The sequence below is a fragment of the Dermacentor andersoni genome, chromosome 8 (genome assembly GCF_023375885.2).
Source record: "Dermacentor andersoni chromosome 8, qqDerAnde1_hic_scaffold, whole genome shotgun sequence".
In the NCBI taxonomy this organism is placed as follows: Eukaryota; Metazoa; Arthropoda; class Arachnida; order Ixodida; family Ixodidae; genus Dermacentor; species Dermacentor andersoni.
In genome coordinates, this window is record NC_092821.1 from 37,526,736 (window position 1) to 37,549,915 (window position 23,180).

Here is a 23,180-nt window from a genome sequence, read left to right on the forward strand (position 1 = left end):
TATAATGCACTGTTTTACGCTCACGTAAATTTTTGCAGACTTGTGTGGGGAACAACTACGCAAACTAATCTGCGCAGAATTTTTTTTGCTACAGAAGAAATCCATGCGATGCGTTGCAAAACATTTGTACACCCATTCTACCAGGGAATTCCTTTTTCGGTATCAAATCATAAACGCCATGCTGATATATGAGTACCGCCTAATTAACTCGTATTTCTTTTCAAACAAAAACGCTAACACTTTTTTAAGAGCCATTCCAGGCTCGTTTAAACATAGGCGATTCTCGAACACAGGAGCAACGAGATATAGTTGGTACCGTAATGGCACACATCTTAAGGCAAGCTCCCACTGACTGTCAAATAAATGTACCATAACTTTTGAGCAAATATCAGCAGCACGGGATCAATTTTACCAACGTTTCTAAAAAACAGTTGCGCGAATATTTTGTTTCAGATCTGTACTGTGCATTTCCATCCATTTCTTACCTGTACACTTTCATTTCATTATACCGGATTGCCAAGTTTCTTGCATTACATATTGAAGTGCCATAAGTGTTTCTAGTCTTGGTATTATTATTATTATTTTGTCGTGTTTACCAATTGCTACTTTGCTGTAACTATGTGATGTCATTCTTAAGTTTACTACTTCTAGTTACATTGATTCAAGTTAAATGTATGTATCAGTTATGTTTGCCAGCATTTTGTCATTAATTTTTCTATACTATATTAAAGATGATTGTTCGTTATGTATGCTATGTTTTTTGCATATTATCTAGGAGTTTCTGTTATGCTGCCCTATGTACGGGCTACCAGGCACCTTCATGATGAATTTTTCTGCTTTTCGCCTGCGGTGACCCCCACCTATTATGGTGGAAATAAAATGCTTTTATTGATTGAATGAAGCACAGATAAGTGTTGATAAGAATATGATCGACTGCCATAAGGTTGATAATGGCCGATAAGGGTTGATAACACGTGGATCTAGTCCGAGAAAGAATGATGCATATTTATACAGGTCGGATCAAGTTTGGTAAGATTCTTAATGAGACCACGCTGCGTGAAGAGGACGAAGTAGAAGGATGCTTACACATATTTAGACAACCATAGTAGAGCTTCTGTGTAATTTTTTTCATTCATGAGGACGTTTTCATTTTTTCCAGTACTATAGGAACTGAGTTAAACACCCTATAGTCAGCCTGCTCTTACCAGGTCAGGTAATTCGTATACGTTAAACATTGACTCCACGGGAAGTCTTATTTTGCACATGGCGAGTACACACACATCATCTCAAACTGCCTGAACTATTGAAAATTTACTTAAACGTGAGGCAACACCCGATAGTAATTACACTCTCTTGAAGGGCTGTTGACGCCACTGGTTTGAGGAGAGGACTTTCACTCAACCTGTTTCAGCAGCATGATAAATATTGCAGAATGGAACTTATTCGGAATGCAGCCAAAAAAAAAGGGGGATGGTACTCACGTAGCGGCCTGTTTCGTATTGTATGGTGCGCTGGAGTTTCCCATTATTATATTCAATAAATTCAGATTTGAAGCAGCTCACAGGAGCCCACCGGTACATGTCTCCCGAAACGCCCACCATGATGAGGTCTTCTTTGCTCGTAAGCAGCTGCGTACAAAAGGAATGTTGCTTATTATACTCTCTGAGCACCATAGATGTCTTGGATTCGTGTTTGACGAGTTTAGCCGAGCAGGTGCGCAGGGGAGCGTGGAGTTTAAAAAAAAATGCTTCCACTTAGTAAGGATGCCACAGACATTAAAAAAATACAGCATTTTTAGTGCGAGATACAGTTTTTAGCAAAAAGATAACTATTTTTTCATTTCTTGTGTTCATAGGTAAAATGATGCGAACACTGACGCTGCATGTGATTCGCCAAGAGCCTCGCAAAGTAGCCTCCAGAATAATTAGCGCGATGTGATTTCCACTGCTTCTTCAATCTATTGGGTCCAAAACAATAATGCCAAACTAAATAGTGTCATGTAAGCCATGCAGGTCACCCAGTATACTGCTAAATGCGCGAACACGCAGATTTGGAAGGCGTAACTAGAGAGATTGTTTTTGACACAGGGGCCACGAAAGGGGCCACGAAAGAAGGATTGAGATGACAAAAGCACATCCACATATACACGTACCGCAGACAGATGGAAAGAGCCCACAAAGTTAATAAATGTAGTGAAAAGTAAGTATGTTACAACGAACAACGTGAAATGTCCTTCTAGGCAACGTCAGTGAAGTGACGTTACTGATCACTGGTTCATTGGTGGTAGAAGGGCGCATGTAGCACTTAGATGTCGAAGAGAAGCTGATTGCTGTTTCATCGTAAATAAGGTATTTTGCAGAAATGATCATAGTGACATCTTTGTTCGTTACGTTTATCATGGCAATAAGCGAAGGGAGCAAACCAAATACGCATTGTATGGCGTTCCTCCGAAAGAGGCGACGACTACCTGAAGGGACGGCAGGAGTTTCTCCCTGAAAACCTCTCTTAAATGAAGACAATATACGGTTGGGTCCCGACGCTGCATGTGAAAAGAAAGGACGAAGAGCTGGGGCAATCAGCAACCTTCAGCGCGGAAAAAATACGAGGACATTTAAGCACTTCCTATGCATTGCTGTTGAAAAGGCATAAATGTCAAATTGAACGTCGCTGAGCGGCGTTCAACTCAATTTGGCCTGCAAGCAATGTTTTCGCGTTTCAATGCGAGGTATGTTATCAGGTTTTAGATTTATTTCCCGTGGATATTTTTGCGCACTTTATAAGTTAGCGTGTTGGCCGCACTTCCACCATATGGCTGAGAGACCACGGACACCGCCTGCATGGAAGCAGCAACGGCCAACAAGGCTGGCATGCGCGCGCAGCAGCTAAGCGCAGCGTGGTTGAGAGAGATATGCAGTGTGCGCCGGCTTCCATGAACGAGACGGCGTACCCACACGTGTGCGTCAAGCCAGCCAGCCGCGCGACGGACGCTTCGATGGAGGCACCAGCTAAAAAGGAAAAACACACAAGAACGTTCGGCGGCTGCCGGAAGTCGGTGGGAGATCCATCGTCGCGACGCCTGGTGAGCACGAGCGGCACTCCCGCCACTTCCGCCGGCGTCGATCGCCGGGCGTCGGTTTTTCCGATCGGTCCGAATAGCCGGCGGGTGCCAAATTTTTGGACGCCGAGGGGCGAGCGTTCGACGCCGGGCGTTTTTCGCCGCCTGGACGCCGGTTTTTCGCTCCATGTATCCCAGGCTTCACGCGACTGTCTCGATGGAGCTAACCCCCCTCTCGCCCCGCGCGGCGTCTCATCGCCTTGTCTCTTCCATCAAAGCGCCCTGATGACGCGTTGTCGTCGCGATGCCCTCTACGCTCACGCAACGCCGGCGCCTTTCGCTCGCTCTGCATCATCGAGGCGCACACGTAATGCTGTGTCGTAGCTAGTTGCAGTTCCACTGCTACAGACGCAGGCTTTTTCACACAATGGGCCATTTGATGCTTCTGCATAAAAAAAGCATTGATGAAATCACAGCTCAGATAATTCTCCAACCGATGAATAGAAATTGTGGGGACCTGCTGCCCACCTCCGTGCCATCCCATAGCCCACAGTAAGCCTCCTACCCAGAACTGTGCAAGCACTAAGCTCCAACTGTGTTGGGGCACAAAGCATGCGTTTACTTCAATATACTGGCGTGTCGCGTGTGAGACACAATTTTGCGCACGCGCACAATGTGCTTGATAATAACGTCGGGGTCCTAAGCCAAGAGGCCTGAGTTTTTCGAAACGCGATCTGGTCTAAATAAGCTGTATGCCCGGTGTAGGTGTTCTTGCGATGACGTAAAGGAAGTTTTGATACAAAACCGAGCGCACGCAATGTTCGCGCTTTATGCAAATCAGTGCAAATGTCGAAGGTGACGTCATGACAGTTTTTAAAATGCTTCCCCGCGTGCATCGTGTTCATGCCCTGTGCACAATTTTGCGATGACGTCATGTCAGGAGTTTCATTTTGGCACGTGAATTCCTTTCATTCCTCCTCCCTTATCTAAGCGATGTCATTCAGATCGCTCTCAAATCGAGTGATCTGTTCTTTACGTGTCCATGCCTGCGCCTCCACCACGAGTCCTTTCTCTCCTCCTGCATACATCATGTAACCATCTATATACCTACAGAGAGAGAAAGTGTCAGCCATGAATAATGGGCGAAGTAGCTGAAGAATGCTGCACCTCTTAAGTAGTGTTTGAGAGAATGCAACGATGACGTGAGACATTCGGCGAGCAAACGGTGAAAGTGGTTTTGGTGGCGCAGGGTTAGCGACCATAGGACGTAATCTCGGACGATTACCTTCGGCGATACTAACGCTTTAGCGTGATGTCGTGCTCAACCAGCCCAATCAGCTCATCCGGGTTTCGTCAACGAGTCAATGAGCCTGCGCTGAAAGGGATATCGCGGAAAGGGACCGTCAGATAAGCTGCAGTGCTCAAGCCAGTGGAGCCCTAGTACAGGCGCTCCGACGAGCCTGAAGATCGTTCATCCTATTTTCCATAATAAATGTTTCATACTACTACGCCTCATCTCAGCTGCGAGATTTTGTTCGCAGCAGCCTGCCACATAGACACAGGCATTTCATCATTCATCTTTCATTGCCTGTGTTGGCGAACGCCGTTAGATGGATGAAAAACATTTATTCAACGGATTGAGAGTTTGCAGGCCAAACATGGCCCTTTACATAGGTGGAGTCCTTAGTCTGGGACCCCACTGGACGAAGCTGCTACCCGCGCCCGTTGGACTAGAGCCCTTTGGGACTCCAGCGCCGAGCAATTGAGTAGGGCTGCCTCCCATGCCTCTCTAGTGGGGTAAGGGTTGGGGGGAAGGGACGGATTCATCTGACATGCCCACACCATGTTGAAAGTTATCGGAGACTTCCCCACAGTGAGGGCATCGCCCATCAACTTTTGGGTCAAAATGTTTTGCTATTGCAGGACACAACAGGGTGTTTGTCTGCAGGCGCCGCAGTGTTCGTTCATCGGCCTTACTCAGGCCCTTAGCAGGGACCGGGAAAAGCCGATGACGTTCGCAATAGTCTGCCAGAATTTCCCTGAACCGCAGAAGCGGTTGTCTAATCTCTGAGCCGGAAGAGTCTGGTTGAGGTGCCCGGTGGGTAAGCGCTCGGGCGGCCGCGTCCGCAGCATCGTTACCTCTAAGGCCCTGGTGGCCCGGAGTCCAAATAATGCGTTTGGGTGAGGGGTCGGATTCCCTCACGGCTCGCTGTAAAATGCGGTAGGCTAAAGGTGATACCTCGCCCGCCAGGTAGTGCTCACAGGCTCTGCGCGAATCTGTGATGATTACCTTCGAATTCGGGTCCGAGGCGGCAAGTGCTATAGCAACCTCCTCGGCCTGCGCGGAGTTGAAAGCGCGGTAGGAAAGTCCGTTAACTCGTTGGTCCTGGTGAACTACGGCAGCCGTGTAGAATCCAGTGGGCGACGGCCCTGCCACATCAACGTAGTATACACCCTGCTTTAATCCATATTGGTGTTCGAGAGCCCGAGCGCGCGCCTTTCGTCTGCCTTCATGTGTCTGCGTGTCCATGTTGCGCGGGAGTGGAGGGACCCAGAGCTTGTGACGCCAGAGCTCCGGAAGCCTGCATGTTTCCTCTGGAATGCACTCGTGTTGTACGTGCAAGCGTTCTAGCAAGTGGCGCCCGGACACCGTCTGCGAGAGTCGCGTGTATTGGTTCACAAGGTGGGCCTCCTTTAACTCCTGGTAGGAGTTAAGCACACCTAGAGCCAACAACTTAGCGTTGCAGGTAGCCACCGGGAGGTCCAAAGCTCGCTTTGTAACCTTCCTTATGATGGCGTCGATGCGTTCATCGTGTTTCTTTGTAGTTCGAAGGTAGGGTACGGAGTATAGGATCCTGCTGGTTACGAAGGCATGGGCGAGCCGATGCGCGTCCCTGCCCCGCAACCCGCCGCGTTTGTTGGAAACGCGGTAGATCATACGTCCGACCTGTTCGCCTATGCGTTTGAGTTTGTCGATAGTGGATTCCGGGCTGAGTCTGTGATGGATGAACAGACCCAGGATCCGGATCTCCTCGACCTCTCTAATAGGACCTCCCATCAGAAAGAGACGCAAACTCGTGTTGTCTTTGGGATTGGTTTTAATGTGAAGAAGTTCCGATTTCGCAGGAGCGCATTGGAGACCACAGTGGATAGCATAGCTATCGACGATGGAGGCGGCCCGCTGGAGGCGGTCCTCCATTTCCCCAACGCTCCCTTCCGTAGTCCAAATTGTTATGTCATCCGCGTAAAGTGCGTGTTGAATGCCTTCCACCCGGGCCAATTGTTGTGGAAGCTGCATCATGGCAATGTTGAAAAGGAGTGGCGACAAGACCGCTCCTTGGGGAGTGCCCCGTGTGCCCATGGTGTATGGGCCATATTCCTCGTCCTCGATCTTAAGGAGGGCCTGACGCTTCGAGAGGAAATCTCTGACGTAGGCGAATGCCTTGTGCCCGCAATCCGTGGTGCTCAGGTTTGCCAGGATGGTGCCGTGACGAACGTTGTCAAAGGCCCCCCTAAGATCGAGGGCAAGGATGGCCTTGTCGTTGTGGCGCATGGCTGTGGGTCGTATTGTGTCGCGATGTAGTTGGAGGAGGACGTCCTGTGCAGACATATGCGGGCGGAAACCAAACATAGTGTCTGCAAAGAGGCCCTTAGCCTCCATGTACGGAGAGAGGCGATCGCGAACCATCTTCTCCATAAGTTTGCCCACACACGAAGTCAGTGAGATGGGCCTTAAGTTGTCGGTATTTACGGTCTTGCCTGGCTTAGGGATGAAAGTGACCAAGGAGGTCTTCCAATCAGGAGGGAGTGGACGCCCGTCCCAGATCTGATTAATGTACTCTAGCAAGTGAAGGCAGGCCGAGTCCGGAAGATTCGCCAATAGTTTCACTGTTATGCGATCACGGCCCGGAGCCGTGCCTCTGCGCATCTTAGCTAAAGCCGCCCTAAGGTCGTGGAATGTAAAAGGGGCATCAAGATCTGGATTAGGCTTGCCCGTGTACTCGTACTCGGGCCCAATCGGGTCCTCTATGCGACAGAGATACCTGTCACATAGCGTGTCCGCGAGTTGAGCTGTCGTGCCTTGGTACCCGCGCAAAGCTCTCAGAAGTTGTCGTTGCGTCTCCCCTCTCGTCTAAGTGGGGTCAATGAGGCTGCGAAAGAGACGCCACGTCCCTCTCGAGCTCATTTGACGCGCTGCCAAATTGCACTTTTCCATCCAATTTGAGTCCGTGAGCTGGGCAGCATACGCTGCGGCTTGCTCCGTGAGTTCGGTAATGCGAGCCTTAAGCTTCCGATTCAGCTTTTGCTTCTTCCACCGTTTGGTAAGGCTTCGGCGCGCCTCCCACAGGTGCATTAGGTGATTGTCCACTGCGGGGATGTCTTCGGAAGTCTGAACTGTCGTAACGTGTTGTTGCTGTATTGTGTGTAATTGCTTTGCCCACTCAGCGTAACCGCTGGAAAAGAGCAAGGGAGGTACCTCCTGCATTCTGAACTTATTCCAATCGGTCAATTTGGCCTTGCTCCACTTTTTGCGAGCCGCCTTCGCCAGAAGAGTGATCCGGAGAAGGCAGTGATCGCTACCAAGACAGTCCCCCAGGTTCTCCCAGGCGGCATCTTTAGCGTTCTTAGCGAGAGATAGGTCAGGGCATGTGTCACGCGTTACCGAATTGCCCACGCGTGTGGGCCATGCCAGATCCGTGAGCAGCGTGAGACAAAGTGTGGATATTAACTCCGCCAGTTTGCGTCCTCTGGCCTTCTCAAAGTGGTATCCCCAATGAAGGCTGGGAGCGTTGAAGTCCCCAACAATCACGAGAGGTTCCTTGTCAGCCAATTTGAGCGCGCGGTAGAAGATTTCGTTGAAAGTTACGCGCTGCTTGTGCGGGGGGCAGTAAATATTAAGAATATGTATTGACGGGTAATGGCGCTTAAGTGGCAGGACCTTGACCATGGTGTATTCCTGTTCAATCTCCAAGTCGAGATCGACCGGGACTGCGGTGTACGCCTTGTTCACCAGGATGCACGTTGTAGGACATCCTTGAAACGAGCTATACCCAGTGAATTTAGCTTCCGCGCCGGGTTCCTGTAGAGCCAGGACCGCCGGCACGGAACCGAGGGACTGCAGGTAGAGCTGGAGGTGCGACCGTTTCTTCCAGCTCCGAAAACCCCTGCAGTTCCACTGTATGATCTCGAATTTCTCTTCTACGGCTTTATTATGGGCTTTCCGCTGGGGTCGGATAGCCATAGTGAAGGTTGTTTTTAATGGGGAAGGGCATGCCCACTCCCCGAAGGCGATGGCACCTCAGACAGAGGCACCACGATCTCCGGGGAGGCGGCAGCCGGACTGTGTTCCTGGGAGCCTATGGTCTGGCGAGTGACCACCTTTCGCCTACGAGAATCCGGTCGCGGGGAACGAGAGCGAGAGCGGCTGTTCCTAAATTGGACGCTAGCCCGTTCCTGTACTGTGGACAGGACAGTGTCTATCACGGCTGGAGTTATGCTCTGCACAATGTGCGGGAGCTGTTGTTCCCAGAGTTCCCGGAAGGAAGCCCTGATGTCTGCTAAAATTTTACCTGGCATGTCCGCAATTGTGCGTTCTAAATTTTCCAAACGGTGCTCTACAATGGGCATGCGCTCGACAGTTGTGCTGCCCGAGCACTGCGAGACGCTAGATAGTCCTGACGTGACCGAGGCCCTATCATCTTGTTCTGCTACCTCAGCTTGCTGCATGGGCTCCGAAGGCCCGTCCTGTGCCCGAGGCTCCGTGAGCCTGGCCAATTTTGCCTCTAGCTCTTGTATTTTGTTAGCTAGAATTTCGGTCTGGCGCCTGAGTTCAGCATTTTGCCGCTGTAGGGCGGCTTCGGTTGGGAAGGGGGAGGGAGGCCCGGAGACAGCCCTTACCCAACCGCTCACCTTGGTTTGGGCGTTTTCCAGGGACGGGAAATCCCCAGCGTTGAAAGTCGGCGCCTTCGTCCTGGTCCCGTACTTCGCGTTCGTCTTGACTTGTCCGGACTTGCCCGTCGTAGTGGTAGACTTCCTGTTGTTGACATTGGTGGGCGGAGCATGCTTGGGAGCCGACTTCCGCCTGGCGTTGGTCGGTGGAGTCCTCGGTTTGATAGGCTTCCGGTACTTGCCGATACAGCCGGCAGCACCGGTGAGGTGGTTGCCCCCGCAGATGAGGCAACGAGGGGTGCAATCATGTTCAGCAGGGCCCTCGGAAGTGGTAGCCACTTGAGAGCCACAGCGGGCGCAGCGTCCTGACTGTGGATTCGGGCAGACGTCAGCCCGGTGCCCCACCGTGCCACAGCAGTCACAGGCGGGGATCGTCTTCTTATAAAATCTTACAGGGATGCCCTGGTCGCTGCAGTAGATTTGACGGGGCACCCTCTTCCCTTCGAAGGTGACCACTGCGACGTTAGAGTCGCCCAGTTTCCTCACGGAGAGAATCTCGCCGTGCCTCCACTTCAGCTTTTGCTTAAGGGAGACCGATGTATCGTTGGGGTCAATGTTGATGACCCCCTTGCAGACGTCACCCGAGGCTTTGGCGTGTCCACGGAATGGGAGCTGGCGGTCCCCTACCACCAGCATAACGTCCCCGAGGAGCCTCTCGGCGGCGGGCACTGAGTTCAGTCCACAAACTAACACATTTTGATCCCACACAGGCCATACAGAGAGGTCCACCTCTCCACAGTCACGTATGAGGTTGCGCACCGCAACTCCGGCTTGGCCTGGAACGAAGGTCGCCTTCAGATCCAATGTTGTGCATGGCTTGAGCACCACGATGAGTTCGTCGCGCCCAAAGCGCGGCGTTTGCTGCGGCCGCCATTGGGGCTTGCGGGCTCCGCCTTTCAAGGTCGCGCTAGCCGCGTCCCCGTGCGCAGCATGCGCGGAGCGAGCCGGCGTCTGTTGCTGCTTGGCGGCACCGGCGACTTTGGGAACGTGAGGCTTCTGCTTGCGCCGCCATATGCGGACCATGTCGTCCAAATATTCTTCTTCGGATGGTGGAATGTCCTCGAGTTGAGCAGTATCCATGCGTACGACTTGCATAGAAGCAGGATCGTAGCCAGTCACAGTCTTCGGAGCCGCCATTGCCGGGCAGTCTCCGGCCGGGGCTGGCGGACGCCGCACCAGAAAGACGCCGCACCGCCGTTAGGCCTAGCGGTGCGGCGGTCGGCGAAATCTTCGAGCACTCAGGAATTCGTCAAGAATGGGCCCACCTTGATGAAAGTGGTGTCCACTTGTGCCGCTGATCTTCACGGAGACGATGGTACCAAAATTTGCAAGATCCGGTTTGAATGACCGCAATTAGTCGATCATTGGCGGAACCGAGGTTAAGCGCGTTCGTCGCCGCCGACGCGCCAACAGCGTTCCCGCCGTTAGTGCGTCCAACCAGAGCTCGGCTGGCATCTGAGACCACGTCAGCCAAGCTGTGAACGGTGCTCGTGAATCGCATATCCGGCCACTGCCAGCGCCTTTACCAGGTTGTACGATGTGTTACCCATAGCATCGGCAAGTGCTTTCATATCCAGACCAAACATTCTGCACACTGACTTGGCATCGCGCCTAGTTGTTCAGTGAAATGATCCCGTATTTAAATATTTGCTCGATCGTACGTGCGTGTTTTGCATATTCACCTTATGCGGAGTTTGTAGTTTAATCAGTAATGAACTTCATTGCACGTTGGGCACGAAAGGTTTTCTAAATACGAGATCTGTTGTCTGCATTTGAAGGCATTGAACCTTGTGGCTTGTAGTCGCTGGACCCAAAAAGAACGCAGCCTGAGACAAACGGCGTAGCCTTTATGGACCACCATCGCTAGCTACACTCTACAGAGCAAGGACAACACACCTCTGTTCAGACATCTGCAGTCAAGATAAAGCGCTCGTCATTAAAGACGCCTACGCGCGATAATACCCATAATAAAATGCTCGGTGGATTAGGAGGCCTTTGCGGACGGGGAGGCTTTGGGACGCTTTAGTGAATGGATGGTGCAAATTTAATTACCAGTACGCTTGCCCTAGCTAACCGAAATTGTTGCGGCAGTCGCTGAAGTTTCCCGAAACCAGGTCTACAAGCTGCAGCTATTCATGACGTTCCTGCGATACCTCACTAATGCTGGAGTGTTATCATTGACTTGGTTTCATTAGTTCTCATGGCAGATGGGCGCTGATGGAGTTCGCATGTACTACAATTGACCGGTTCAAGGCTGATTGAAGAGCACGTGCTAAAGTGGTGCGCATTGATTTGCGAAATTTATACCCCAGATCATTTCTGCAGCGAGATTGCTCGCGGCATGTTTTCGTATGAAGCTTAGAAAGAAAGAAAGCTGAGCTAGTTGGTAAGGATTCGTAATGCAAAAAAATGGTAATGCGTGCAGATACGGCGTGTTGGCCACTTCTGTTGTGTCCATATCTGCATGCTTTACCCTTTTTTGCATTATGTTTTCATACTTCCTGTGTACCCATTTCGTGGTTATCGAAGCCGCTCTATCTGCGTAGACTGAGGACCATTTGTGTGCAAGACGCGTGCCAACGTTGAGAAAGTTGCAATCCCTATAGGAAAGGTGGTCGCCAGTAAGGTGTGCTACATCGGGTCGTGAGAACTTCAGTGACGCGACAGCTTGGCAGGAGAATCTGCCTGCGATGCAACAGCAGTCATTCGGGCCAACTCTACTGAATTGAATTTTAAGAGCTTACACTAACTCTTTGTTAGCTTGGTACTTGCGTACCGTACTGCCTAGAAATCCTACCCTTCTCTTGAAACCTGCCCAAAATTAAGCTCTGGTCTAGCGATCGTCATCCCTCCCGAAGTTACTTTCAGGTTTAGGCAATCCAAACAGCTAGCCATTGTGCGTGGTTCAGGCACTGATGGTCGTGCCTGCAATGTATTAAACTGATTGTCTCCGCAAAAACAACGGAAAATGCAAGCAAAACCAGTTTGCTCTTCGAAGAAGCCAGTTGTTAGGCGAGAGAGATGTCAGTTGCGACGGCCCTTCCACGTCGCTCGCACTACTCCTTGGGGGCACCAAAGGTCTGCAGAAGCGCGAGAAATAGTGCGTATGCACAAAATGCAGAGCATCCTGAGCAGCTTGTTAGAATACTTGGCACAGCAAGAGAACAGGGTGGACAAATAAACGCGCACGGTGCTGGCGAAGACAGGGCCATGAAGAAATGAGAATTCGGCCCTCTCAGGACAAAGAGCGAGAAAGAGCATCTGTTGCAGAAGAGAAGCTCATCTCCTAAGATGTTTCTTCATTATGGGAAATGGTTAAATGGCTCATCAGACGGAAGATATGGTGCTGTCGGCGTAACCAAATGAAATCTCAAAAGGCTACGAACCCTAGACCAATGTTTAAACTGGAGCCTACGGCCTTTCGTGCTAATTAAGGCTACGTACCCTCGACCTGCTGTCCTAGTTAAGGCGAAGGCAATTAAGGAACATTGAATTAAGATAAATTTATTTAAGGAATTCGAACCCATGGCTTATGGCTTACAGATGGTGTTAATTAATGCACTGTTAATTAAGAAATAGTTAAGGCACTTGAACCTGGCACATTTGGTGGAACTCGAACCCACTACATTAGCCTCTAAGACGAGATTCTGTAGGCATAATTAAGGCACTCGAACCAACAAAATTTGGTGGGAGTCCAGCCCGCGACCTCTGGTGTTAATTAGGGTGAAGTTAATTAAGCTACAGCAAATTAAGGTATACTTATTTAGGGACTCGGACCCATGATTTTTCTTGGGACCTGGACCATTGACATTTAGTGGGAGTCGAGCCCACGACCTATTGTATCGGCGTAATTCTAAGCGTCGCGCGATGGTCGCAATGCTTTCGTATTCATCCACGTAGACATAAATAAGTGCCCCTTGATTGTTTGCTTCTATCCCGGATGCAACAGAATGCATAAAAAAATATCGTACTAGGACAATTCCTGATTGGTAAGCATATAACCTCAATATCTTAAGGTGACCTAGCTTGTTACTCATTAATGTGGACAGAAAATATAAGTGGGAAAAATGTCTCATGTTACGTTTTTGAAGGTAAAAGTGAATAAGATGCGCAAAAAGCTAACAGTTTTGGCGCTATGGATGGATGGATGCAAAACTTTAATGAAAATCTTGAGGTACGCGACTCAGCGCGCTGCGGGCCGCTCCCTCGTTGGGACAGCCAGGCCATGCCCGACCGCCGCATCGTGGGCCCTCTGGACAGCCCATAGTTGCGCCTCGGCATCGGGGCTCTTGATAGAGGAGAGCCACTTGTCCTCATTGATTTGTTCCGTGCCTCGCAACGAGGGGCAACGCCAGAGCGTATGGTCTAAGCTAGCGAGGTCATTGCAGTGCCTGCAAGAACTACTGGCATAAGTGGTTTCATTTCGGACGTCTATTGTGGCATTTAGCCACTGGATTGTTGGCTCCACAGTGCAGCAATTTCTTATGACGGCACATGAAATGTGCTGTTTAAGTAGTTTTCTGGCCTTTCTTTTGTGTACCTTTCAGCGAATTTCTTTTCCTTCCAATTATTATATTTGGTCCATATTAACATGACAGTTCACATATAAGTAGACTTACTCTAGAGTAGCTACGAAAGTTATATGATTATATCTTATGATGAGTGGCGTAGCCGGAAATTTCGTTCGGGGAAGGGTCACGTTACGGCTGGGCTTCTTGCTTATAAAATTTGTCGAGGGATGAAATAGATTAATAATAACTGCATTGCCATTACCAAAGATGCTGCGAACGAATTCTTGAACGCTACGAACTGTAAAATATGTATTTTCATAGAAGAATATAGTACTCGCATGTCTGAATAATTGTCCTGAAATAACTGACATCAGTGCTTGCGTGTTTTCTGTCTAATTAATAGGTAAAGAAAATATCACACGAACTTTAGCACTATATTAGTTTGAAACCAGCGAAGCAGCGCATGCCAATGATATGAAAAAATGCGCAGGAAACGATCAATTTATGAGAAATATTTTAATCCAACTTTGTTAACCTCTTGCCTTTATCTTATATAAATCTTTCTCTCTCTCTCTCACTGCGAACCCTGTTGACAATTTTGTACATACTGCAACGACGTGGGATCGAGCAGGATGCGGAGTAGCACCACCAAGAAACACACTTTCATCATCATCATCACCACCACCAGCCTGGTTACGCCCACTGCAGGGCAAAGGCCTCTCCCATACTTCTCCAACTGCCCCGGTCATGCGCTAATTGTGGCCATGTTGACCCTCCAAACTTCTTAATCGCATCTGCCACCTAACTTTCTGTCGCCCCCTGCTACGCTTCCCTTCCTTCGGAATCCAGTCCGTACCCTTAATGACCATCGGTTATCTTCCCTCCTCATTACATGTCCTGCCCATGCCCATTCCTTTTTCTTGATTTCAACTAAGATGTCATTAACGCGCGTTTGTTCCCTCACCCAATCTGCTCTTTTCTTATCCCTTAATGTTACACCTATCATTCTTCTTTCCATAGCCCGTTGCGTCGTCCTCAATTTAAGTAGAACCCTTTTCGTAAGCCTCCAGGTTTCTGCCCCGTACCTGAGTACTGGTAAGACACAGCTGTTATAAACTTTTCTCTTGAGGGATAATGGCAACCTGCTGTTCATGATCTCAGAATGCCTGCCAAACGCACCCCAGCCCATTCTTATTCTTCTGATTATTTCACTCTCATGATCCGGATCAGCAGTCACTACCTGTCCTAAATAGATGTATTCCCTTACCCCTTCCAGTGCCTCACTACCTATCGTAAACTGCTGTTCCCTTCCGAGACTGTTAAACATTACTTTAGTTTTCTGCAGATTAATTTTTAGTCCCACCCTTCTGCTCTGCCTCTCCATGTCAGTGAGCATGCATTGCAGTTGGTCCCCTGAGTAACTAAGCAAGGCAATATCATCAGCGAAGCGCAAGTTACTAAGGTATTCTCCATTTACTCTTATCCCCAATTCATCCCAATCCAGGTCTCTGAATACCTCCTGTAAACATGCTGTGAATAGCATTGGAGAGATCGTATCTCCCTGCCTGACGCCTTTCTTTATAGGGATTTTGTTGCTTTCTTTATGGAGGACTACAGTGGCTGTGGAGCCGCTATAGATATCTTTCAGTATTTTTACGTACGGCTCGTCTACACCCTAATTCCGCAATGCCTCCATGACTGCTGAGGTTTCGACTGAATCAAACGCTTTCTCATAATCAATGAAAGCTACATATAATGGTTGATTATATTCCGCACATTTCTCTATCACCTGATTGATAGTGTGAATATGATCTATTGTTGAGTAGCCTTTACGGAATCCTGCCTGGTCCTTTGGTTGACGGAAGTCTAAGGTGTTCCTGATTCTATTTGCAATTACCTTAGTAAATACTTTGTAGGCAACGGACAGTAAGCTGATCGGTCTATAATTTTTCAAGTCCTTGGCGTCCCCTTTCTTATGGATTAGGATTATGTTAGCGTTCTTCCAAGATTCCGGTACGCTCGAAGTCATGAGGCATTGTGTATACAGGGTGGCCAGTTTTTCTAGAACACTCTGCCCACCGTCCTTCAACATATCTGCTGTTACCTGATCCTCCCCAGCTGCCTTCCCCCTTTGCATAGCTCCCAAGGCTTTCCTTACTTCTTCCGGCGTTACTTGTGGGATGTCGAATTCCTCTAGACTATTCTCTCTTCCATTATCATCGTGGGTTCCACTCGTACTGTATAAATCTCTATAGAACTCCTCAGCCACTTGAACTATCTCATCCATATTAGTAATGATATTGCCGGCTTTGTCTCTTAACGCATACATCGGATTCTTGCCAATTCCTAGTTTCTTCACTGTTTTTAGGCTTCCTCCGTTCCTGAGAGCATGTTCAATTCTATCCATATTATACTTCCTTATGTCAGCTGTCTTACGCTTGTTGATTAACTTCGAAAGTTCTGCCAGTTCTGTTCTAGGTGTAGGGTTAGATGCTTTCATACATTGGCGTTTCTTGATCAGATCTTTCGACTCCTGCGATAGTTTGCTGGTATCCTGCCTAATGGAGTTACCACCGACTTCTATTGCACACAACTTAATGATGCCCACAAGATTGTCGTTCATTGCTTCAACACTAAGGTCCTCTTCCTGAGTTAAAGCCGAATACCTGTTCTGTAGATTGATCTGGAATTCCTCTATTTTCCCTCTTACCGCTAACTCATTATTCGGCTTCTTATGTACCAGATTCTTCCGTTCCCTCCTCAGGTATAGGCTAATTCGAGTTCTTACCATCCTGTGGTCACTGCAGCGCACCTTGCCGAGCACGTCGGCAAGGTGCGTACGATGCCAGGGTTAGCGCAGACTATGAAGTCTATTTCATTTCTGGTCTCGCCGTTCGGGCTCCTCCACGTCCACTTTCGGCTATCCCGCTTGCGGAAGAAGGTATTCATTATCCTAATACTATTCTGTTCTGCAAACTCTACTAATAATTCTCCCATTCTATTCCTAGTGCCTATGCCATATTCCCCCACTGCCTTGTCTCCAGCCTGCTTCTTGCCTACCTTGGCATTAAAGTCGCCCATTATATAGTGTATTTAGTTTTCACTCTACCCATCTCCGATTCCACGTCTTCATAGAAGCTTTCGACTTCCTGGTCATCATGGCTGGATGTAGGGGCATAGACCTGTACAATCTTCATTTTGTACCTCTTATTAAGTTTCACAACAAGACCTGCCACCCTCTGGTTAATGCTATAGAATTCCTGTATGTTACCAGCTATATTCTTATTAATCAGGAATATGACTCCTAGTTCTCTTCTCTCCGCTAAGCCCCGGTAGTACAGGACGTGCCCGCTTTTTAGCACTGTATATGGTTCTTTTGGCCTCCTAACTTCGCTGAGCCCTATTATATCCCATTTGCTGCCCTCTAATTCCTCCAATAGCACTGCTAGACTCGCCTCACTAGATAACGTTCTATCGTTAAGCAAATTTACATATGCTAAGCCATTCCAAGTATTTACATTCCAAGTCAATACAGGGAGACATGACCGTGATGTGGCGCAATACTCACACTTTACCGCATCACATGGGAGTGCAATACGAATAAGGCATTCCAGCAAATAGAAAATCTGACTGTGGAGCAGTGGGAGAGCGTGCTCTGCAGCTGCAACCCTAGCCTCCAACGGAGGCTGGTGGATCATGCCCGACGAGCAGCCACGCTCAGTGGTGCCTTGGAATAGGGACGCCAACCACGCAGGCCGGAGATCGTCATCAACCAATAGAAGATGAAGACAACCGGCCTGACCGCTGAATCACTATTTCTAGAGCAATAAAGTTTATTTCCTCCTGCTCCTCCTCCAACTACCCCGGTCGTGTACTAATTGTGGCCATGTTGTCCCTGCAAACTTCTTAACCTCATCCGCTCACGTAACTTTCTGCCGCCCCCAGCTACGCGTCCCTTCCCTTGGAGTCCAGTCCGTAACCCTTAATAACCATCGGTTATCTTACCACCTGAATATATGTCCTGCCCATTACCATTTCTTTTTCTTGATTTCAACTAAGATTTCATTAACTCGCGTTTGTTCGCTCACCCAATCTGCTCTTTTCTTATTCCTTAACGTTACACCCTTCATTCTTCTTTCCATAGTTCGTTGCGTCGTCCTCAATTTAAGTAGAACCCTTTTCGTAAGCCTCCAGGTTTCTGCCCGGTACGTGAGTACTAGTAAGACACAGTTGCTATACACTTTTCTCTTGAGGGATAATGGCATCCTGCTGTCCATGATCTGAGGATGCCGGCCAAGCGCACCCCAGCCCATTCTTATTCTTCTGATTATTTCAATCTCATGATCAAGATCCGCGGTCACAACCTGTCCTAGGTAGAAGATGAGTATCCTACTTGTCAACTGCCAACCAGTTATTCCTCCTATCTTCTTTGAATCCCAAAACTTCTACAAGACGAATATTCCCTACGCGTCATGACGGGGGAGTATCCTTGCATTCAATTTCGATAAGTGGAGTCCTTTCGGGGCTGCTCTTGCTGCACGCAGGTGCGTCATGCTGTGGTGCATATTCGTTTCGATATGTTTTTTCTCAGGCCGCCCGCCCGCGCCTCAAACCGCAAGACACAACTCTTTGCGTCATTATACAAATTCTTCCTACTGATTTTTGTTTTTCTGCTTTTCTGAATCCCTGTATTTTTATCGTTCCTACCTTTTGCATACAAGTTACCATTCTGTTTCTCAACTTCTTTTTATGATTTCGGGTTGTAAATTTACGGTTTCAATTACGCTGTAGTTTACAGGCCTCGATGCTCCTCTTACTACCATGCAGAAGTGCACAGTACCAAGGGTAACACTGGTACAATGACTGGGTCATAGTGTACCACCGTGTGGTCTTTACCACTCGGTTAGTGTGAATTCTTGTGCTCCAGCTTACGTAAAAGTATGACATAAAAAATACCGGCTATCTCTCAAAGAAAGAAAACGCTTTGAAATACCGAGTATTGTAAATGTCTACTCAATTTTTGCACAACTTAGTGACATACTCCACTATGTATGTGTCGTCGAGATGCGGGGAATGGCACGCGGCAGAGCCAGCGGTGTCCGTAGCTTTTTCGCTCCTGCGGTGGTCTGTACCTTAGTTTATTGGTTTTTCTTTGGTTGCATTACTTTCTTTTATATGTTTTTGTTTTGCTTGTTTGTTTGTTTGATCCAAAACAAGAAATGATTGCGCCCATGTCTGAATCATTTGCTTTGTGTAGCTGCATGGATCCATAACACTCATCTGGCTAAGTATCCACACATTGTCGCATACCAGTTTTGCTTATTTAACTAAAGTTACTGTGGAATTGAATTGAAAGTACTCTGCATGGAAGCACTGTAAGCGTTTAATAGTTTCTTCGCTGTGGTAGCTGTGCGGTCCGACAAAAATATGTTTCCGGTTATGGCGATAAAACTCCATGCAAACATTAGGCAGCAAGGAGAGCAATTTGCATGAAAGTACACGTGATCCGCTACTTACGTGCATTGGTTCCATCGTCCTGGGCTCTTTAGGGTTATTCCAGTCCATAAATTAGTATCGTCATACCATAGAAAACAAGACAACAGAACAAAGATAAAGGCAGAAGCTTAACAACAAGGTACATACATAATGTTGGGAGATAATGGCTTATGCTCATTTATGCATATCTTGCACTCATGCACATGTAAGTGCATGAGTGGCTTCAATTACCTGCTCTCTTTGTGCCACCGTTGTGCCCCTAGGCGACTTCCATCTGTCCATTTGGTGCCTCGATTGACCATCAGAACTTACCTTTACAGACTGTACAGGGCTGTCAAACTTTATAAGCAAAATCCTAAACAGCCCTCTAGTGCTCGCTGTGATATAGGTAGAAGATGTTCTATTATATTGGGTAGAAGGCGTTCAACAGTATGCATTGCGGAGGTATCTTGTATTTGAATGCGTTTTATTAAGTTTTTTGCAAAGTGAAGGCTGCTACGAACCTCACGATGCTAATAAAGTTGAGTGCTTGCGCACTTAGGAGAAACACGGGGCTTGACATTAAAACTCGTACATGAGACTTGTGCATCCCCATAACATCTCGTTTCAGTGTTAGCTCCGGCAGTAGTGCGGCACTGTGAAACAATGTACTATCCACGCCGTAGCACAGGCTTGGAGTTGAGGGAGCGGCTGTATCGCACGTACCAGCGGGTGCACCAAGTCCTTCGCTGGATTTTTGTTCCTCCTCAGATATGGAATAAATTTCATTCGGTTTTTCGTGGGTCATGGGTTTCTGCATCTTCTGGTGCCTATATTATACGAGAATGATGAAAAAAAAAAGACGAAAGAAGGAGAAGATCGCGAGACGCTGGCTGCTGCGTGTACTTGCTGGTCAGCCATCTTTACCACATTATCCCTGCTTGTATGTATATTGTAAATACATTCTGTCTATACTCACAACATCTACGTAACATATTGGTGGGAAGTGCCGGTTACCACGACTGGAAACGGAGCTCCGCAGTGCACGTCTCATCATCATCCCACCATGAATGACGGTGAGCACACGCGATCAGCGTTGTTGCCGCCTCCAACGTCGCCGTCGTCAGCTACGTCGCTGTTCCCTTCGGTTGTGGTTGTGCAACACAAAGATACCGGAACTTTCTGCGGTACCGATAACACCGACGTTGAAGAGTGGGTGGCTATGTACGAATGCCTGAGTGGAATCACAATGTGGGACGCTAGGCTTATGTTAGCTAACCTGTTGTTCTACCTAAGAAACGCTGCAAAGATGTGGTACGAAAACCATGTAGATGAGCTAATCAGTTGGGACCAATGCAAATAGAAGTTCACATCGTTGTTTGGCCAACCAGACCGCCGTAAGATTGCCGCAAAGCAGGAACTGGCCGCAAAGCAGGAACGTGCTGGCGCTTTATAGTAAAGCCAATCAAGACATGCCAGAAGCTGAGAAGGTCGGGCACGGGTTGAAGGGACTTGTTGACGACGCTTTTAATCTGTTCATGCGCGAAAGCTGCTCTACAGTTGATGCTACCATGAAAGAGTGCAACAATTCTAGAAGGCCAAAAGTCGAGGCGTCCTGCAGCCATTCACCACATTTCCGAATACTGCCGCAACGTCGACGTGTGGAAATCAGCCCGCGCAGCAGCATGCGTCACCATCAAAGGACGTGGTTCGAATTGTACGACGTGAACTTGACGCGATGGCGCCCGCAGCTTTCTGTTACCGTAGCCCTTATGCTACCCCCTTTTCAGTTGCCCTCGCACAAGCCATCGTTCGCCAGGAACTTGAAAGCATTGGTATACATTCTGTCTGTGCGGTCATGAGTCCCAGAGCCTACGTACGCTCTTCCACTATTTGTGCTCCCCACCGACGCTTCTCTTCGCTTTATCGCAACCCAACTGAGTGGAGAACTTTGGACGACCAGCCCATATGTTTCACCTGTCGCCGCATTGGTCATGTCGCTCGATACTGTTGCAACTGGTGGGCCGGAACACCTAGCATGCCGACCAACCTAAGCCGCTTTGATGGGAATGCCCGCAACGTTTCTTCCACCGCCGAGTCTAAAAGCGCCGACAACCCTGCTAGGAACACGTGGTACCGTCGCTCACCATCGCCGCACGGACAACAGTCTCGTTCACTGCAAACGCGTCGCCCATCTTCCGGTTCGCCGCAGCCACGTCGCCTTTCGTCCCCTCTGGCTTTCGGCCGCACCCATTCGGAAAACTAACAAATGAAGCCCTCGGAGGTGGTGCTGCATTGCCTACCACCGCAGCAAATCCTCTGTATGTGTCCACATGGAGAAGTGCAATTGACTTAAAATAGACGGCGTACCTGTCCAAGCACTCGTCGGCACTGGAGCCCACGTATCTGTGATGAGTGCTAGCCTACGTAGTCGTTTAAAGAAGGTCCTCACCCTTGCAGCTGCCCGAGTGCTTCGTGTGGCCGACCGCGGTGTGCTGGTTGTTCTTCGAATGTGTACTGCGCGTTTAATTATAGACGGCCACCCTACTTCGGCTCTCTTTGCTGTGATCGACAACTGTCCTCACGGCGTTATCCTTGGAGTGGACTTTTTATGCATTCATTCTGCTCTCATCGACGTCGTAACCGACGTTCTTCAGTTGGAATTGCCTCAACTTGCCGATGCTCTGAGCACCGCCCCACCGCACTTGTGCTCGCTTCAAGATGTGCGTCTGTCGCCCGAGGCAGTCACTTACGTCGCTTTGACCACACAGCCAGAGGTTCCTGACGATGAATATGTGCTTCGCCCCATCGTCCACGTGCTTTTGAACCGGAATGTTATGGTTCCGCCTACCCTGGTCATGGCTACTAATAACAACGTCGTTCTTCCACACCTGAATTTCAGCGTGTGCTTTCAAGTGCTTCGAGCCGGCATGTGCTTGGCCAGCGTTTCTAATACTTTAGAATTGGAAATTTAGAGTCTAAATGCTGAGAGTGGTTCACTAGCGCTAATTGCAGCTCACAGCTCTGTTTCATTAACGGGTGACTTCGCGAAAGTTTTTGCAGCTGACCTCACCTCTGCACAGGCCAGGGACATACATGCACATCTCCTCCTTAAACGTACAGTAACATCTTTGATGTTGGTGACAGGCCTTTAGGCCAAATATCTGTTGTTCACCACCGCATAAACACTAGAGACGCGAATCCTATTCGTCAGCGTCCCTATCGTGTATTGCATGCTGAATGTAGAGTCACCAAATCAGAAGTGTACAATATGATCCACAAATGGGCCATGGAACCATCATCCAGCCCTTCGGCTTCGCCTGTTCTCCTTGTGAAAATAGAAGATGGTACCCGGCGCTCTTACGTCAATGATCGGCTTTCAACAAGATCGCCCGAAAAGTCGTCTACCCACTGCCAAGCATCGAAGACGCCGTGGACTATTTGCACGGAGCTAAGTACTTCTCGTCCATCGATCTTCGATCCGGCTACCGGCTCATTTCAGTTGCTGAAATGGACCGCGAGAAGATAGCCGTGATCAGTCGTGGTCCTTCGCCTATGCACTGCTCCTGCGACATTTGAACGTATGATGGACTTTCTTGTGCGAGGCTACAAACGGACCACCTGTCTTTGTTATCTTTACGACGTTATTGTTTTTTCTCCCACGTTCGGCAGCCACCTTACCCGAGTCGCTGTTATTGTTGCGGTCTACTAGAAAGCCGGGCTCCAACTGAACTCCACGATATGTCGATTCGGGAGCCGTCAGCTTACCGTCTTGGGACACCTAGTTGACGCATCCGGTGTACAACCAGATCCGGAAAAAGTTCGCGCCGATCGCAGTTTCCCTTTGCGACGTTCTGCTTCTTACGTGTGCTGCTTCGTCGGCCTGTATTCTTGCTTTCTCCGTTTTGTCAAAACTTCGCCCGCGTTGCTCGGCCTTTGACAGATCTTCTAAAGAAGAACACGCCATTCTCAGGGGGCACTGAGCAGGCTTACGCGTTCGCCACTCGCATCGGGTTTCTGACTACCCCTTCCACCATACTTGCCCACTTTGTTCCATCTGCACCGACCGAAGTCCACACGGACGCAAGTGGCCACGGCATCGGCGCTGTTCTCGCCCAACAGCAGAATGGTACCAAGTGCGTGATCGCCAACATCAGCCGCCTGCTGTCACCTACTGAGAGAAATTACTC

The 23,180-nt window shown here is 48.9% G+C and overlaps 1 long non-coding RNA gene and 1 pseudogene across 1 annotated transcript in view; both read right to left on the bottom strand.

Annotated features, from left to right (window-relative positions):
• LOC126526414 (uncharacterized) overlaps positions 1-19,059 on the bottom strand; it is a 66,924-nt gene extending 47,865 nt beyond the window's left edge. The window contains exons 1-2 of the long non-coding RNA XR_011895969.1: positions 19,033-19,059; positions 1,482-1,628 (exon numbers count right to left, since the gene is read on the bottom strand). This is a non-coding gene — a long non-coding RNA (uncharacterized lncRNA). The remainder of the gene's footprint in view (positions 1-1,481; positions 1,629-19,032) is intronic.
• LOC129383507 (uncharacterized) lies at positions 4,668-6,525 on the bottom strand (annotated as a pseudogene).
• Positions 19,060-23,180: the final 4,121 nt, after the last annotated feature.